The sequence below is a fragment of the Schistocerca americana genome, chromosome 11 (assembly GCF_021461395.2).
Source record: "Schistocerca americana isolate TAMUIC-IGC-003095 chromosome 11, iqSchAmer2.1, whole genome shotgun sequence".
Taxonomy (NCBI): domain Eukaryota; kingdom Metazoa; phylum Arthropoda; class Insecta; order Orthoptera; family Acrididae; genus Schistocerca; species Schistocerca americana.
In genome coordinates this window covers 74,896,752-74,916,336 of record NC_060129.1, presented here as the reverse complement: position 1 = coordinate 74,916,336, position 19,585 = coordinate 74,896,752, and the positions used below count along the sequence as shown (strand labels likewise).

At 38.5% G+C, this 19,585-nt stretch overlaps 1 long non-coding RNA gene across 1 annotated transcript in view; it reads right to left on the bottom strand.

The window, feature by feature from the left end:
* The window catches only part of LOC124553201, a 39,409-nt gene extending 22,074 nt beyond the window's left edge, over positions 1-17,335 (bottom strand). Inside the window, exons 1-2 of the long non-coding RNA XR_006968016.1 lie at positions 17,204-17,335; positions 5,436-5,477 (exon numbers count right to left, since the gene is read on the bottom strand). This is a non-coding gene — a long non-coding RNA (uncharacterized LOC124553201). The remainder of the gene's footprint in view (positions 1-5,435; positions 5,478-17,203) is intronic.
* Between the last annotated feature and the right edge of the window lie 2,250 nt (positions 17,336-19,585).

Here is a 19,585-nt window from a genome sequence, read left to right as displayed (position 1 = left end):
TTTCCTTTCTGACTCTAAACTGTTCACCATTTTTGTCTTTGTGTATATTTTTGACACAAGTTGGTATGAACAAGCTGGAGGTGGTGTCGTAAGTGTATGCTATGTACACAATCCAGTCCCACTGATGAATCTCGGATTTATTCCCGACTGTAGTTAGATATGGGGCTTTCTGGAGACTTCTCACATTGTTGGGAGGTGAAGGCTATTTTAAAATGAAGACTGAAAAAGTCATTACTCAACTGAGATTCGTACTGTGAAACCGTGCTTCTTGCCAAATTTTACTATTGTAAGTCAATGTAAAGCACGCTATAGGATTTGACGAGTGGGTTTGCGGGTGTCAAATATGTGAAATAAGTGGCCATACTGCACTGACTTGGAGAAGCTTAAATATTTTACACTGCCAAGGAACCATAGTAGCTGACAAAAAATTTCAACTTGGTACACTTGATACCTGTACCCATTCCTGGAAAAAAGGAGTCTCAACAGATGGATCAATGTTGGGGCCACTCCTGTTCCTTATTTATATAAATGATATGCCCTCTAGTATTACGGGTAACTGGAATCGTAAACCCTGACCTTGGTCAGACACTTAATCATTGATCAGATAATCAAACAAATATGAGGAGTCTTCTATTAAAAGAATCCACCGGTTTGGACAGTCACGTAGAGATTATCCAGGCGAAGACACCATTCGGATACGGTGGGGTGTCACATAGAGTACAAAGGCGAGTCTGAGCACCTAGCGATGCACTGAATGAACAAACAAGCAACATATTCCACATAAGAAGATGCTAAAATTAATTCTTTAAGGAAAGTTGGTAAATTGAAACATTTAACAGATGTCTTAGATCAACAGAACATAGTTATCACAGCCCTTCAAGAGTTAACCGGGACACTATTGAATCAGGGGGATATCGAATTTATAAGGGACCACCAGGAGAAAGGATAATAGAAAATCTTCCCCAATTTGGTGTGGGTTTCTTGGTACACAATAGAATATTTGATTCCATTGACGATCTTTCGTCCAATTCCTCAAGAATGGCATTGTTGACAATTAAGGTGGAAAACAAAAGATATACACTGATAAATATTCATGCTCCAACTAATGTTAAAAATAGAACTGACAAGGATGGAACAGAAAAATTCTGGGATGAACTTGATCAACTAGTAAGGACCATACTAGAAACTAACATTAAAATTCTGCTTGGAGACTGTAATGCGAAGACAAGACGAGAGAAGAAATTTCGAGGTGTGGTGGGGCGATGGCCAGTTCATAAACTTATTAACAGGAATGCGGAATGGTTAATTGAATTTCATTCTACAAATGGATTGGTGTTGAAGACAACAAGGTTTAAGAGAAGATCACATAAGTACATGACATGGAAATGTCCTAACATCAAGCTACTAGAGTTCCAGATAGATGTGGCCATGGATCAGAAATACCATAAGGAAGTCTATTATAAGTGCTGTGTGGCGTTGATGTTTATTCAGACCACCACATTTCTAAAATTAAAATCTAACTGAAACCTAAAAGAAAATGCAAACCTCAAAAGTTAGATACAAAGAGAACATATGATCCTACTTATAATATTAATAATCAAATATATTAAGAGAGATCAAGAATACCTTTAAGTGACAATCTAGAAGCCACTGTCAATTGATTAAAAGCCTTAGCTGAAGAAGTAGCTCTTGTATGGAAACGCGAGAAACATGCTTGGTGGAATGAGGAATGTGATGTAGTGATTCAATGTAAACGTAAGACCTGGTTAAATTACCGACAAAAGAGAACTGAAAGCTCCAGGGAGGAATTAATAAATGCTAGATGATCAACTGCCAAAGAAATCAGTTGGGTCAAAAGGCAATTTCATAAGGAATCGGTAAAAATCTATGGAGGATGCTTTCAATCACCACAAAACCAGACATTACTTACAGACATTCAAACAGTACCAGTCGAAATACACTCCACCTACTCTTATGATGAAGGATACAAACGGAAAGGCAGCACACAACAATTATGACAATTCAATGATATTGGCTAAATATTTAAAATAGTTACTAAATAGTGTGGAACCTGAACATCATTCTGAATCTGACCCCTATCCAAGAAACAAAACACATTTAGAAAGACTTATACCACCACTTCCAGATGAAGTACAAGCAGCGATTAACTCACTTCGGAATTATAAAGCAGCAGGTGAGAACCAACTAGTGGCAGAACTTTAGAAATATGCAAATGTACAAATTATCCTGAACTTAAACATCTTACTGACATTTGGAATACTGAAAAGTTGCCAGAGGAATGGAATGTTGCGATAATCCATCCACTACACAAAAAAGGAGATAGATTGGATCCAAATAATTATAGGGGTATATCCCGACTGGATATTACTTATAAAATTTCTTCCAAGGTTCTGTATTTCAGAATTCATGAACAGCTTGATGGTGAACTAGGCGAATATCAAGGAGGCTTTTGTCCAGGACGAAGCTGTCCTGATCAAATTATTAGTCTCATATGGATAATGAAACATCGAAGGGTCAGGGACAAGAAACTAGTGATCACGTTTGTTGATTTTAAAAAGGCCTACGATAGTATCCATCGTGAATCTCTACTGTCAATTCTTAAAGAATTTGGTTTACGTCAGAAACGTGTCAACCTCGTTGCAGTCACCCTTCAATATACTAAAGCTAGAGTAAGGTTCAGAAATGAATTCTCTAAACCTTTTGAGATCCATACTGGCCTATGACAAAGCAATGGATTGTCTCCATTATTGTTCTATTGGGTGTTGGACAAAATCATGTGCAAATGGAACAAGATATGCTCACCACCTGTTAAGACTGGATGAAAGATTCAACTTAACTGCCTTGCATTTGCAGATGATTTGGTGCTGTTAGCAAACAATATTAATGAAGCAAAGGTTCAGACAGAACAAATAGAACAACTAGCGGCAAAGATCGGATTGCAAATTTCGTTTGGGAAAACAGAAATGATGCCCAGCTTTCTCGGTTGACACATCCCGTATCATACTCCATAATGATCAAATAATTAAAATAAAGTTTAAATATCTTGGTGACATTATTACCTGGAATGTTAATGAAAGAGCATCAGTAGATAGTAGAACATTAGAACTTCTGTGAGCGCAGAGAACAATGTGGCCACCTACTAAAAACAATCTCTCTCAATAAATGCTAAATTTCGACATTACTCCTCCATCGTTAAACTGGAAGCAACATATGCAAGTGAAACACTATTCCGACTAAATACTCAAGCAACAACTGACAAATTGCAGAAAGTTGAGATAAGAATACTCCTAACAATTATCAGTAAGAAACATCAAGTTAATGGGCAGAGGAGACTTTTGCCAAATTCAGTAGTGTATAAACAAAGTGAATCCATTTTTGATAAAATGCAGAAAACAAGGATTGCATTTTTCAGCTACATATCTCACCTTCCAAATACTAGAATCCTGAAGCAACTTTTTGACTACTTCTGGAACAGTAAAACCAAAAACATCTGGTTTAAAGAAGTACAAAGTGATCTGGATGAACTGAACATCACCACACACCAAATTCAACAAAGTGAAGAGAAACTGCTTCTGGAGAACAAATACACACGGCTGAGATTCTAACCATCAGAATGGAGGAAATATTTCATATCTGCAGAAGAACGAGCAGCCAGATCACCGCGAATGAAGAAGTTTTGGAAAACGAAGAAATTGCTGACTGCTAAGACCTAAATTTAATCATTGTAGACTGTTGTATTATGTTTGATTTTAGTGCTCCAATGTGGGCATAAACTATGTAAATAAATAAATAATTATGGGTAACTCTAAAATATGTCTGTTCCTGATAACACTAGCTTGGTAGTAAAGGATGTTGCGCGCAACATTGGCTCGGTTTCAAATAGTGCAGTTCACGACATTAAGTTCATGGCCTGTAGAAAATAAACTAACGCTAAATCACAGTAAGACTCAGTTTTAACAGTTTCTAACACAATTCCACAAAACCTGACATTTTAATTTCACAGAATGGGCATATGATTAGTGAAACTGAACAGTTCAGATTTCTAGGTGTTCAGATAGATAGTAAACTGTCGTAGAAAGCACACGCTCAGGATCTTGTTCAAAGACTTAATGCTGCCATTTTTACGATTCGAATGCAATCTGAACTGAGTGATCGCCCAACATGAAAATTAGTCTACTCTGCTTATTTTCATTCACTTATGTCATATGGTATTATGTTTTTTGGGTAACTATTCCCATTCTAAAAGGATAGTTTTGGCCCAGTAACAGGTGGTTCGAGCAATAAGTCGCGTAAGTTAACGAACCTCTTGTAGACCCCTGTTCACAGGTCTGGGTATTTCGACATTGGCCTCAATATATATATTCCTTACTGTCATTTCTTGTTAATAATATTAGCTTATTTCCAAGAACAAGCAGCTTTCACTCAATTAATACTCGGCAGAAATCAATCCTGCATTTGGATTGGACTCCCTTAACTCTTGTGCAGAAAGGTGTGCAGTATACTGCTGCAACCATTTTCAAGAAGTTACCACTAGAATTCAAAAATCTAGCAGTAATCCATGCACTTTCAAATATAAACTAAAGAGTTTCCTCATGGGTCACTCCTCCTATTCTGTTGAGGAGTTCCTTAAAAATCAAGCTGATTCTTACGTTATATTGCTGACTGGGTTTACTGAAACTTATGGCTTGACATTTTTCAGGCTCATACACATTTTATTTTTATCTGTTATTACTTTTATGTTGTAATGTCATGTACTGACACATTCCAGGACCTTGGAGATTTGCTCCTCAATTTGGTTTTACAGAACTTGACGCGTAAATAAATAAAATAAAAATGGCCGCACGGGTAGGCAGACAGACGGACGGATAACATAGTGATCCTGTATGGGTTCCATTTTTATCAGCTGAGATACGGAACTCTAAAAATGAGGAATTGTGCAGTTTATTAATAATGTAAGGCACATAGGCCCACATTTTGCATGTATTGTTACATATTAGTACACATATTTTGTTTGTGTTGTATTATTGTTTATTTGAGATATTCCTTGGGCGATGTGTGGCATTAGAAATTTGTCAGAAAATGCCTTTATGTCACACCAAGTACACGACAGAGCTTCCAACTCTACATGGATGTCTTAAGGAGCACCTCAGAGTAAGAGATATCTAACACTGTCAATGAAAGCTACATGCAAAAATGCTTCTGTAAAAACTTGTACAGAAAAGCTGACAGTGAGTACTAAAAATTGCTCTGATGTATATACAGAGGTAGCATATAACAAGGTACTCTGTTATCTAATTCTGTCGATAACTATTTCCCAGTATGAAGGAGTAAATAATAATGATAAATAATAGTAAAGAATATAGTGAAAAGGAAAATACTTTAAGAGTAACAAAATTTTAATGGATTTTACATACAGCAGACTCTCTCACATGGCAGTCCTGGAGTGTAACATGAATCTGGAATGGAAGAAATTTGGTTTGACAGTTAAAATAGAAAATAATTACTAACAACTTGCTACACATATTTGTAATCAAAATTTACTATATTTTTGTCATCTCATGCCTTGGAGTTAGATACCTGGACTGTACTGAAACTTAACATGAGGAGGCTAAGTATTTACATCAAGAAATTACTACAGGAATTTATTACCCTTTTCTGTTTGGACTTTGATCATGTAGCAAATTTATCAAGACTGAAGATTATTTTATTACACTACTGGTCATTAAAATTGCTACATTACGAAGATGACGTGCTATAGGCGCAAAATTTAATCGACCGGAAGAAGATGCTGTGATACGCCAATGATTAGCTATTCAGAGCATTCACATAAGGTTGACGACGGTGGCGACACCTACGACGTGCTGACATGAGGGAAGTTGCCAACCGATTTCTCATACACAAACAGCAGTTGACTGGCGTTGTCTGGTAAAACATTGTCGTGATGCCTCGTGTAAGGAGGAGAAATGCTTACCATCACGTTTCCGACTTTGATAAAGGTCGGATTGTAGCCTATCACAATTGCGGTTTATCGTATCGCGGCACTGCTGCTCGCGTTGCTCGAGATCCAATGACTGTTAGCAGAATATGGAATTGGTTGGTTCAGGAGGGTAATACGGAACGCCGTGCTGGATCCCAACGGCCTCGTATCACTAGCAGTCGACATGACAGGCATCTTATCCGCATGGCTGTAGCGGATCGTGCAGCCACATCTCGATCCCCGAGTCAACAGATGGTGATGTTTGCATGACAACAACCATCTGCACAAACAGTTCGACGCAGCAGCACGGACTATCAGCTCGGAGACCACGGCTCTGGTTACCCTTGATGCTGCATCACAAGCAGGACCATCTGCGATGGTGTACTCAATGACGAACCTGGGTGCACGAATGGCAAAATGTCATTTTTCCGGATGCATCCAGGTTCTGTTTACAGCATCATGATGGTCGCATCCGTGTTTGGCGACATCGCAGTGAACACACATTGGAAGCGTGTATTCGTTATCGCCATACTGGCGTATCACCCGGCGTGATGGTATAGGGTGCCATTGGTTACAAGTCTCTGTCACCTCTTGTTCACACTGACGGCACTTTGAACAGTGGACGTTACATTTCAGATGTTTCACGACCCGTGGCTCATCCCTTCATTCGATCCCTGCGAAACGCTACATTTCAGCAGGAATAATGCACGACCACATGTTGCAGGTCCTGTACGGGCCTTTCTGGATACAGAAAATGTTCGACTGCTGCCCTGGCCAGCACATTCTCCAGATCTCTCACCAACTGAAAACTTCTGGTCAATGTTGGCCGAGCAACTGGCTCGTCACAATGCGCCAGTCACTACTCTTAATGAATTGTGGTATCGTGTTGAAGCTGCACGGGCAGCTGTACTTGTACAAGCCATCCAAGCTCTGTTTGACTCAATGCCCAGGTGTATAAAGGCCGTTATTACGGCCAGAGGTGGTTGTTCGGGGTACTGATTTCTCAGGATCTATGCACCCAAATTGCATGAAAATGTAATCACATGACAGTTCTAGTATAATGTATTTGTCCAATGAATACCCATTTATCATCTTCATTTCTTCTTGGTGTAGCAATTTTAATGGCCAGTAGTGTACATGTGGAAGACAAATAAGGAATAAAATAACATCACTGTTTGTGGGAGCACCTTCCTACAAAGAGCAAGGGTAAGCTATTATCATGGAAAACCTGACAGTCTTATCAACTGACCAACACGTAGTTTCAAAATTCAGGGTATCTGAGTAACTACTGGCTCTTCAGACTAGGTTCAGGCACTTGGCAGATAAAACATCTGGCACTGTAATGATTTAAGATTATATTTATTTTGGAAGTTTCATAGATGATAATACATTTGTCTCATTAACTGTAAGAGTCTGCTACAAGATGAGAAGTAGTTAGATTATCACAATGGGAACAAGATGAGTAACTGGCAGAAAGTTAAGGAGAAGTATTTTAGGCATATACGAACCGACATACAAGATGTAATTGGTATAAGCTGCCAAAAAAAGATCATGTTAGTAAATCACAACCAAATGATTTAAAACATCTAGTAAAATGTTTGTCCATTTCCTACAAATGTTCCAGGAAAAAAGAGTTCGACTCGGGACAATGTTTTTGGAAAAGTTGACACTGGACAGCGCACAAAGATTAGATGTGACTTGTGGAAACATTATGCATAGTAGACTGGAAGAATCCATTAAAGAGAATCAAAAACTAAGGGCGCCTGTCCCACACATCCTCCAACACAGGTACGCTTATGTAAGCGATCGGTTCGCATTATTTAGTGCTGCGCAGGGGCGGTGGCAAGGGGTTAGCTATGGGGCTATAGCCCCAACCCCCCCACCCCCCAATGGAGTATCATGTTACACTGAATAAAATGACTTCAGAAATCAGCAACTACATAACTTCAACAGATTCAACCACTTTTATGATAATACAGCAATACAGGTTGCAATGTAGCTAAACCAATAAATAGCATTTAACTTAAAAAGGGCATCTTATTATTTAATAATATACACTGGATGATTATTAAGGTACGAATACCACTTACAATAATCAAGGAAGCTAAATAGGCCTATGCTGCGTATGCCTACCAACACAAACTGCTGACCCCACACAAAAAACTTCGAAATTGCCGGACATCTGGGACAAATCGTATTATTTTCACGAGCACACACATTCTGTAGACATGTTACCAAAAACTACTTTAAGCAACACCAAATTTTAACAATTTGTCGGTGGAGGACCCCAACTCTCGTTTAGTTAAGCGATATTCCATTCCCCCAAAAACCCCCCTTGACTGACTTCTAGGATCACCCCTGCCCCTGCGCATAAAGATATAGTGAGAGTGAATCAGAAACAGGTAGACAACAACAGATCGCATGGTAAACAAAATACTCATCACAGATTGAACCGTGTTTGACTCACGACAGAATAACTAATTTTCATAACGTGCACACGAGGAATGAACACAATCCATGCCAAGTAGTAGCAACACATTTTCAGTACCACTTTTCTGTAAATGTACGGGCAGGTATAATCGATGATTTAATTATTGGCCCTTACGTTTTACCTGCATGATGGATTCCTAACAATTACCAAAACTATGTAGAGGAGACATTGCTAACAACTTCATTGGAAAATGTTCCATTAGCCATATGTCACAACACAGGTTCCTCCATGGTGGTGCTCCACCCCACACTGGTCACACAGTATGGAGGTTTTGAATGGACGATTTCTAGGACAATGGATAGGATGTTTTTGTGCATATTGATGGCCAGCACGCAGTCCTGATTTAAATTCACTGGATTTTTTTTACTTTTCGGGCCCTATGAAGGGAATTACTTATGTCCAGAAAGTAATTAGTGTGGATGAACTTACACAGAGGCAATACCGTGAAGGCAAATGAGCACACGCGTGAATGAGTGCGACAAGACTGGGTTCGCCGTCATGAAGCACGTGTTGAAATGAATGGCGGGCATTTTGAACACTGGTGTAACACTAAACAAAGTAATGTGGGTTTCATTACAGTACTATTGTAGCAAAGGGAAACAACCTGAATTTAATTTTCATTGCAGTTTTATTGTAAAAAGAGAAAACAGTTGATTGTATTAATGCACAACAAATTATAATTGATTCATTTTGTACTACGGGAAACACATTTTATTTTATGTAGCTTTTCTTTACTACCATGACCTCCTTTATGGTAATGTTGCAACAGAGAAAACATCTGGTTGTACTTAGTTCATTGATTATGTAAAATGGATTATATGTTGTCAACCAGCCAGTGACTCTTTAAACTGCTTGTTTCGGTAGTATTTTAATACCTAGACACCACGCAGCATTCTTGTACACGTCCAATGCTTACATTGCTCTGCTTCATCCATTAACTTTCTCTGACCACTGTGTCAATGTCTTTAATAGACAAGAAACGCTGTACGCCGTCAGATGACAATGTAAACAGAAGTGCATCAACTATCAAACCCACAAATATCTGCCTTTTCGGAATACAAAAATAAAGAATTCGATACAGTGATATCTCAATAGATTTTTTTTGTCAAGCACAATGACATGTACCTGCTGTATAATTATGGCAGCTTCTATCATTTACACCCTGTATAAGTGTGACTGGATGGTGGCCTAAGGACTTTGTGCCCTGATTAGGAGGTACCATTTGTTAGGGTCTATTATGATGAACCAAATGATGTAAAAATTCATGACGAATCTTAACATTAGTATTGAGGTCAAGTAATGTTTCTTCTTCCTTCTTTTCATTAAAAAAAGAGGGAGGGGGTGAGCACCTACATGGTGTAGATTAACGTAGCGCGAAATCTTTCTCCCCTTGCTACAAGGAAGAACCTACGAGGTTAAGTCAATTATTATACACAAAGTAGTTATAAAATTTTATTGTAATCAAACAGGAAACTTAACAAGAACATCATTTTTCGACATAGCCTCCTTGCGTTTCAACAAACTTGGTCCATCGTTGTATAAGCCTCCTGATTCCCTCATAAAAGAAGGTTCTCAGTTGAGCTGTGAACCGGGAATGCACCGCTTCTTTCACTGCTTCATCCAAGGCAAATCGACGGCCCTTTAACGCCTGTTAGATTGGATCAAACAAGTGATAGTCAGAACAGGCAAGATCAGTATTATATGGAGGATGATCCAGTACTTCAAATTTGAGTTTCTGGGGTGTTTCAGCAGTGTGGGCAGCAGTATTCAGAAGGGTTTTGTCGTGCAACAACACAACACCTTTTGACAGCAATCCTCAGCATTTGGGCATTTGCTTCGAACTGCAGGCTTTAGCCTGGTAGTAAACATCTCTCTATAACATACATTGTTTATTGTTGTGCCCCTTTCCCCATAATGTTCCAGTATTGGGCCCTGTGCGTCGAAAAAACAGTAGGCATCAGTTTTCCTGCGGATGGTTGTCTCTTGAACTTTTTCTTGCATGGCGAATTTGGTTGTTTCCATTCCATACTCTGCTGTTTACTTTCCAGCTTGTAATGATGGATCCATGTTTCGTCACCAATAATGATCTTGTCTAAGAAGTTGTTCCCTTCATTACCATAGCAATCCAAATATTTTCTGCAGATGTCCAACCGCATTCATTTATGCAACTGTGTGAGTTAATTTGGGACCCATCTTGCACAAACTTTATGAAACGCAAGTCTGTTGTGGATGATTACATAGGCAGAACTGTGACTAATTTGCAGACGATGTGCCACTTCATCAATAGTTAATCGTCTATCTAAGAGAATCATTTCACATGAATGCTCAGTGGTTTCTTCATTTGTGGTGGTAAACGGTTGTTCGGCTCCTTCATCGTGTGTAACACTTGTGCGACCATTTCAGAATTTTTTCAATCCATTCCTAGACACTCCATTGTGGCAAAACACTATTCCCGTACTGTACTGAAAGTCTTCGATGAATTTCGGCCCGATACGCCTTCTGACCACAAAAAATGTATCACTGAACGTTGCTCTTCTTTGGTGCAAATAGACAGCGGAGCAGCCAATGAACAAAGTATGCGTCATCAACGTAAAATGACAGTACTACCAAAATAAACAAAAATATAACTAAATTGTGGATAACAATTGACTTACCGACGTATCTAATAGTAATTAAACCCTTTTTTCTCTGCAGAGACACAATTCTTTTCCTTTTTTTCCCCTGCTACAGGCACTGGCTAGTTTTTGGCTGGAATTGCTCAGAAGGGAGAGTCCTCCAGAAATGGTAATGCTAACAGTAATCAAAATGCTTGAAGAAAAGGAACATCCTCTAAGTCTTCTATGAGAGGTAAGTTATAATTTACTGATGTTGGTGCCTTAACAAGTGTAGATTAAGGTTATTATGTGAATAAATGATTAGGTCTCTCCAACAACAAATTACATACGAAGTTCTTATGTTGTATAAGTTAAAATGGGTTTTGTATATTACGTGACAAAACTGGGTTTATACTGTTTTATTCTGGGTGGCAGTAATATTAATTGGTATGGATTTTCAGGGGAGGTTAATTTAACTTACTTCATGTAGTTACATTAATTGCTTAACCTGGTTTAACTAAAAGATTAATGATTAAGCAAGACATGCTAACAGCTAATCGGTTCTCTTTGCAGTGTAGTCCACAGAAGTAGTGAAACAATGTCAGTACAAATAGTTTATGATCAGGCTTATTACAGTTTTACCACACTTACTGAAGTCAAGGAAAATAATCAGTTTTGACCTTAAACATATTTTCTTCAATTCCTTTTACTTAAACTTTCATGTTAATTATGTCTGCTTTTTAAAAGGCACACGTTCCTGTTATATAAGGTAAACATATGCATTTTTTTCTTGCTATTATCATTTCTTATTATTTTCCTCATCATTACTATCATTTTCATTTTATTTTCAAAATTCACATAACCACTTGAGTCTTACGGAGAGCGTGTTGTTTGTGAGCTGTTTGCATCATCATAGCTGTTTCTGCTATGTTCTTGACAAGTAACGGAAACAGATGTGATGATTAAAACATAGCACAAACAACATGCTCTCAGTAAAACTCAAGTGTACAAACAATTTTCTCAGTTCAAAATCAGAGAAATGGCCACTGAAGATCTGCCTCATTCCAATCGCCCTTCGACTGCTCAAAGCGAGGACAATGTCAGCAAAATGCGTGATGTGATTAACAAAGATCTATGCAGGCCACTGACCAATTTGACGACATGCCAGGGTTGTCCCGGAGCTCAATTCAGTGCATTTTGACTGTTGATTTGGGGAGGTGTAAAGAGGCAGCAAAGTTTGTGCTGAAAATTATCACCACAGATCAAAAGGATCATCACGTTTGAGCCTGTCACAAACTGAAGGATACATTCAAAGATGATCTAAACTTTTTCAACAAAATCATCACAGGTGATGAGCAACAGTGCTATCGGTATGATCCAGATAGTACGCAATAGTCAATTCTATGGAAGTTAACTGGCCCACATTGTCCAGAAAAAGCTCAGCAAGTGAAATCGAACGTGAAGACACTGTCAATTTTTTTTTTTTTTTTTTTTTTTTCACATCAAACTGATTGCACACTCGCAATTTGTCCCTCAAGACCATACAGTAAACACCAATTCTATATGGAAGTTATGAAAAGTCTGCACAGGAGTTTGGAGTGAAAACGTCCAACTTTATGGGATTCCAGCAATTGGTCCCTGCATCTTGTCAACACTAACACACACACACAGCTCTCAGTGTTCATCAGTTTTTGTCCTCAGCAAAGATGACTACCTTGACCCCGTGCCTTCTTCGCCAGATTTACCACCATCTGACTTCTTCCTGTTCCTGAGGATAAAAAGAGACTTGAAAGGAAAGTTTTCTGCCGATATCAAAGATGTAAGACGCAGTGTCACGAAGGTATTAGCACTTCACAAAGAGGACGAATTTAGAAGGTATTGCCCACACTGGAATAAACATTTGGACAAGTGCATTAATGCTAATGGAGTGTACTTAGGAGAAGGTCAAGGTTGTGTTTGAAAAACAATAAAGTAAATGCTTTCTACAAAGAAATTCCAGTGATTTTGGGCCCCCCCCCCCTTTTGTATTCACTAGTCCCACCCCCACCGTGTCACATAGAACTCCTAGAAACAGCTTCCTGAAAATGTTTATGCACCCCTCTAAATGCGAGTTATTACTGCCAACACTAAGGCACTCTTTCTCACCTGAAATCTTGATTGTGGTGGGAGATTGCTAAGCAATACGGCTAGGGATATAATTCAGGTCAAATGGCAACAACGTGGTTGAAGATAAGTTGGGAGACACTAAAAATGTGGATAGCACACTAAGAATGTTTACAATTTGAGCATGAAAAACTTTGTGATTACTGAAAATAACAGACCGCTTCCCATATACTCCATTCTACATTACACAAAATGTAATCAATGTGTGTGTGTGTGTGTTTGGGGCTGACAGGTGAAAATGTAATTTCACTGATTAGCAAGGACACTGCAATGGGGTTTGTCACTGAGTGAACACTATTTGATCATGTGGTGCAATACAGTGCTATTTTTCCCCATTCTGTTTTGTCAGCTTTTTGGAACAGCAGATCTAGTGCTGTCCATTACTTTATTGTGATCTTGTCCCCTTGTGACTATTTAATACAAAATGTCAAATCCTCTTCTTAGTACTATAGAGGCTTAGGACTATTATTACATATCTTATCGTCATCATTATTAAACGTGATATATGATACCAATATGGACAATGTGGAAATTATCACCTGTGCTTCTGGTACCTGTGGGCTAGTTTATATCAAATCCCCAAAAGATTTTGACATCAAAGTGTCAGGTATTTCATATTTTTTATTTACAGTATATACCCACAGAGTAAACAAAAAGTAGGCCTAATAAATTTAATATTCTGTTGAAGCACAGGTTATTTGTTTTTCAATTAACAAGAGAAGTATTTTTTGAGATTGCCATGAAACTTCAAAACTACTGTTGCTAGAAATCTGAAACTGATGTTAACATAAATGACTTAGATCGAAATAAATTCACCGAATCCAAGTAACTTGACATCAGTTGTTACAATACGGATGTCCTACCAGATGGTCACGTGATAATTTGTGCCGGACGGAGACTCGAACCCAGTTTTCCCACTCATCACATGTGCTCGCCTCAGGATTAGGCTCTCTGTACTTGCCTCCCAGACCGACCAGCACCTATGGTGTCGGGATGAAGACAACGTAACGTATAGAAGTTTGTGTCGATCCAAGAGGTGTGCAAAGATAGCTTCATTCTAAGGCAACCGCTCACGATAAGCAAGGTATCTGGGTTCGAGTACCAGTCCGGTGCAAATTTTCAAATGTCACCAACAGGTAAAACATTAGTACCTAAAATAGCTGACACCAAGTAATTCACATTCAGTTAATTTATTTTGATCTGAATTCAAGCGGCTGTTAATCATTATTAATGTAATACTCCATATTGGTGCAGGCCCTAGATTATAAAGAATAGGTCTCTATTCTATACAGTCTTATTCCCACTAATGCAGGCATACAGAATTAAGCTGCAGGCATTCAGTGATGAAAGTAAGACTACAGTATAGCAACGCAGTGTTTGGATCGGTCCAGAAGGTATGAACAGATAGCCTAATGGTAAGAGGACTCCTTGCGATAAGCGGGAAATCTGGGTTCGAGTCCCAGTCTGGCACATATTTTCATATAACACCAGAAGGTACAACATCTGTACCTAATACAATGGCACCAAGTTATTCCTATTTAGCGGATTAATTTCAAACAGTTGTCAATCACCATCAACATAAATAATGTAAATGTCTAGGTTTGAGCTTTGATTAGAAATCTAAAGTGATGCTCAATTTTTTATTTTTTATTTTTTTTAAAGTTTGGTAAGTGTCAAAAACAGTCCTTTTGTTTACATACAATGGGTTAAATTTCAAGATAAAGAAAGCAAGGGTATTTGAGATACAATGTTAAGACCAATCTATTATGTACATTTTAAGTTGTTTAAATAACAAGCCGTGAAATGATGACTTTTCTTCAGGACTGATAACCTCACTGTTGGGTCCCCTCTCCCAAATCGACCAACCAACAACTTTCTTCCAGAAGCAAAGCTATGGTATTAGTCTTACTAAGAACTGAACTACATCTTTATCAATCCTATATATAGTATGAATATGATGATATATTTAAGTAATAAAAGTTACCCACCGTAGAAACAGAGGCTAACAATGACTTTAATGAACATCATTTGCATTTTGTTTGGAAAGGTTTAAGCAATCCTTTTCTCCCACAAGAGAATAAAAATGAATAAAATAAGATTACACAAAGCAGTCACTTGAGCTATGTTACCTGAAGTCTCATTTGTAAGATGCCAAGATGCCTTTCGTTTGGATTTTACAACAAATTGTAAACAAGAACAAACAAAGTGGTTATTATGATATTTTATCAAAAATCAAAGTACAGACTCTCCCAGTGGCCATACTGGGCTCAGCTTACCCTAGAATACAACCAGTTAAGATGTGTAAGATATTTCAAGATATAGATAAGGAAAAAACAATGAAGCTGTTGATCCTTTTGGGCACAGAACACTAACTTTTAATTTCTTTGAATGTTGGCAAGCAACATACTATCAACTTTGAAAAATGTTAAGCTACTCTCGGTTCAAGCAGATGCAACCAATCGAGGTTCAATGACACATTTTCTGTAGAAGTCTTCTGTTTAGGAATGGTCTATGGTCTGTGCACCTGATTTATCATTCACAGCATATGGCTTAAATGCAACCTAAAATTAACACATTGGAATGAGAGAGGGAAGTCCCTGGGATGATTTCTGAATCGCTTGGTTCTGACGGTATTCCTTTGTTCAAATCAGATTCCGACAATGGTTTCTTGAGCTATTATTGCACAGCTGTTTGTGTGTCATAATTTCATTTTCAAATCAACACCGCATTAGCAGAAAGTTTGTTGTCACTGGCCCATAAATATGCTATAAGCACTTTTACAATTTGTTATGAGAAGACAGTGAATGCTGCTTCATTATTGTTGAAGTCTTGTGAATGCTGCCATTTTAAGATAGGCTGTTGAATGGAAAACATTAAATATCACTGTGTTGCATTTTACGCATTCTAAAATGTCTATGTGTAATACATGTATCCGAGTTCAGTATTATCCTCATTGCAGTATACAACCGAAGGATGCATTGTGGATTGGCAGACGGTCCACCGGTAAGACTGAATTTCATACATCGAAGCACAAATGAGTAATTTTCAGCAAAATTATAGGTTATGAGAACTTTTGAGTCATCTTGTATCATAAGAAAACTGATTGCCCCTTAATAACATTAGGGACCCATGACCTCAGCAGTTTGGTCTCATAAGATCTTACCACAAATTTCCAAAAAATCTCTCCAATAACATAACAGCGTAACTTTAATCTAAAATTAGAATAGAAGCTACACCAAAACTTCCACTCTTCATTATTGATGATCCCTTGTAACTTAAGAAAAATCAATGTAGTGCAGTAGACTTGTACATTTAAAAATCAATTCCCCTTTCTACTCATCCTCTCCTCACCTTCAAATTTTATCAATGGCAAACAGAAATACGGCAGCAATATATTTTTCTTAGAAAAATAAAAAGTGTGTTTTTGAGACTTTCAAATGGATTTTTTCTTCAATTTTTGAAAGTAAAATTTAATCTCACAGTAATTAACGCATAGTTTAGGTGCTTTCAACTGACAAGAGTTAACTATCTAGCTTCAATAGTTAAAGAGCTAAATACAGAAATATTTCTCAAAAGGTTTGGAAAATCACGCAGTTTCTCACGATTTCGAAGAAAAAAGTCTAGCATAGAGAAACGCTGTTGGAATTCGCGGTGTTTGTTAACTACCTGGGTATGGTCAGATGTTCAAAAAATCTGACACAACTGAGACATCAAGGTCCAAAACTTAATCAAATTTGTCTGATCTAGTATTATCTACGCTGGGTACAAAATTAAGGCAGTGGAAGAAGCGTTAGAGTAGTGGTATGAGTGAGATGAAGTTCAAATGTATATTTTGAACTTAAATTACGGCAAAACTGAAAGCATCTGCCTGTCTGCCAACGCTTATGCATTTTTCAATGTAACGTGACGTACCTAACATAGTTTCAAAAATAAACGAATAACAAGGATGATAAATACCTGCATCGCATTACATGCTCATTCTTCAAGTTACTGTACTATTTGTTCACAGGCTTTGATTAACAGCAAAAGTGGTACACTAGTGATGTACAACCACTTACACCCATGTATTAAAATGTACAAAAACTGCAGATCTTCGGTAACGTTTTTTGAATTCAAATCGTGCATGACTGAACACAGTAATCCCGTTACCACACTATTATTAATTTGTTTTTATTTGTAACCAACAACAAACATATCGCTCCACATACTATTACGGATTTACGGAATAACTCTAAAACAAATGAACAGAGACCAAAGCTACCAACGTAGTACGTACTACGTAGATTTGGCGACAAAAACCGAATCGTTGCTTACCCAACAGCTGAAGGCAGATCAAAATCGCGAAAGTATCACTACACCCTCCTCAATATCACAAATTTCTTTTTTTAAGTTGTTTCAAACATTAATTCTATCTCTAAAGGCGTTTAAATTACGTGAACCTGTTGTATCTTCATTTTAGTTCATCGAAAATCACTCTCTCACTGACATGGAAGTGAGAATTTTTTTATATCGAGACTGCATTTTCAAATTCTTTCGATTGCCCATTTGCTGCATCAGTCATTGCTAGACTCCCGAAAATCTGTTTCGGTTACGCATGTCAGTGTAACTTGCTGTGTGTATAGAGTGAGTCATGCATTTCACACGTTCACAGTGGTTTGCAGACTGCAGTGCAGAGAATTAATTCAACACTGTGTGCTCTAAACACTCATGAGTTATGTCCGATGCGCGACTGTTTGATCAGGAGCGTCAAAGTAATTCTTCTGTGCCAGAATTGCTTGCAGTAGAAACATCATTTTCAGAAGGCGAAATGTTTAGTTCAAGTTGCGTCGATCGCGGTGTCACCAGCAATCCACTTTTTCTGTTTGTCTGTCCACTCGGTCATGCGAAAATAAATTCATAGAAAAAAGTGAACAGTGAGATGAATGAAGTGCACAGAAAACTAATATAGGTGAACTTGAAAGACGTAATCATGTTAGATAATTCCTTGCATACCGGCCATGGCTTTCATGTAAGTTACAACGGTAAATCGTTATTGACTAAAAGAAGTCTGTCACTTAGTTAACATGGGTTGGAGGCATAGCATGAAAGCAGCTCAAAGTATTTTGGACTATTGGCTTATTAAGAAAGCTTCGAATCCTTACTAAAAGGTTGAACAATATTTTGTGCGATGTAGATTGTACCATAAAAAAATGATACAGAACTAAATTATCGACCTACTATAAATATAAATCCGTTCAGGCGATAGCAGTGTCACCCGCCAAGGAATAACGTAGTCCAGCAAATGCACGGTATATGTTGTATCGGTGAGCATGCCGTCTGTGTGTACAATGTGGAAGGTACGTGATCTATTTGAGATTGGGCGAGGGCAGACTGTAACGGCCCGGAGGTTTGGCACAAGCATTTCGGAAACAGCACAACTTGTCAGGTGTTCAAGGAGTGCTGTGATTAGTGTCTTCAACATGTGGCGAAACCGAGGTGGAACCAAGTCCAGATGTCAGAGGGTTGGGTGGCCACCCCTCATTACAGATGTTGGACATTGTAGGCTGAGTAGACTCGTAAAACAGGACAGGTAGCAACCTGTGCCATCGGACGTTAATCTGAGTAGAGTACAAGTGTGTCTGAACACACAGAAGACGGAACACTCCTAACGAAGGACCTCTGATGCTGACGACCCTGGCAAGTGCCAATGTTAACATTATAATGTCGGTAACTACGACTGAAATGGACTCGTGACCATCGGCACTGGACGTTGGGGTAGTGGAAGAGCATTGCACAGTGTGATGAATCCCAGTCTTTCAGGGAACAGCTCCTTGACACCCATACTTCAGGATGGATACAATCTGGTGGCAACTACATTGTGCTCTGGGGAACTTTCATGTAAACATCCATGGGTCCAGCGGAGCTTGAGGAAGGCACCATGAGGGCCAAGGAGTATTGTACACTCGTTGCAGACCACATAGTTCATAATGTTCATGTTTCCTGATGGCAGTGGCATTTTTCAGCAAGATAATGCACCATGTCACAATGAAAAGAGTGTGATCGAGTGTTTCAAGGAATACAGTGGCGAGTCCCAATTGATGTGCTGGCCCCCCAACCCTCGAGATGTGAACCCGATCAAAACCATCTGGGATGTGACTGAAACAGACTTTTCTGGAGACTAGAAATCTACTCTGTAGGAATCAGCATGGGTTTCGAAAAAGACGGTCGTGTGAAACCCAGCTCGCGCTATTCGTCCACGAGACTCGGAGAGCCATAGACACGGGTTCACAGGTAGATGCCGTGTTTCTTGACTTCCGCAAGGTGTTCGATACAGTTCCCCACAGTCGTTTAATGAACAAA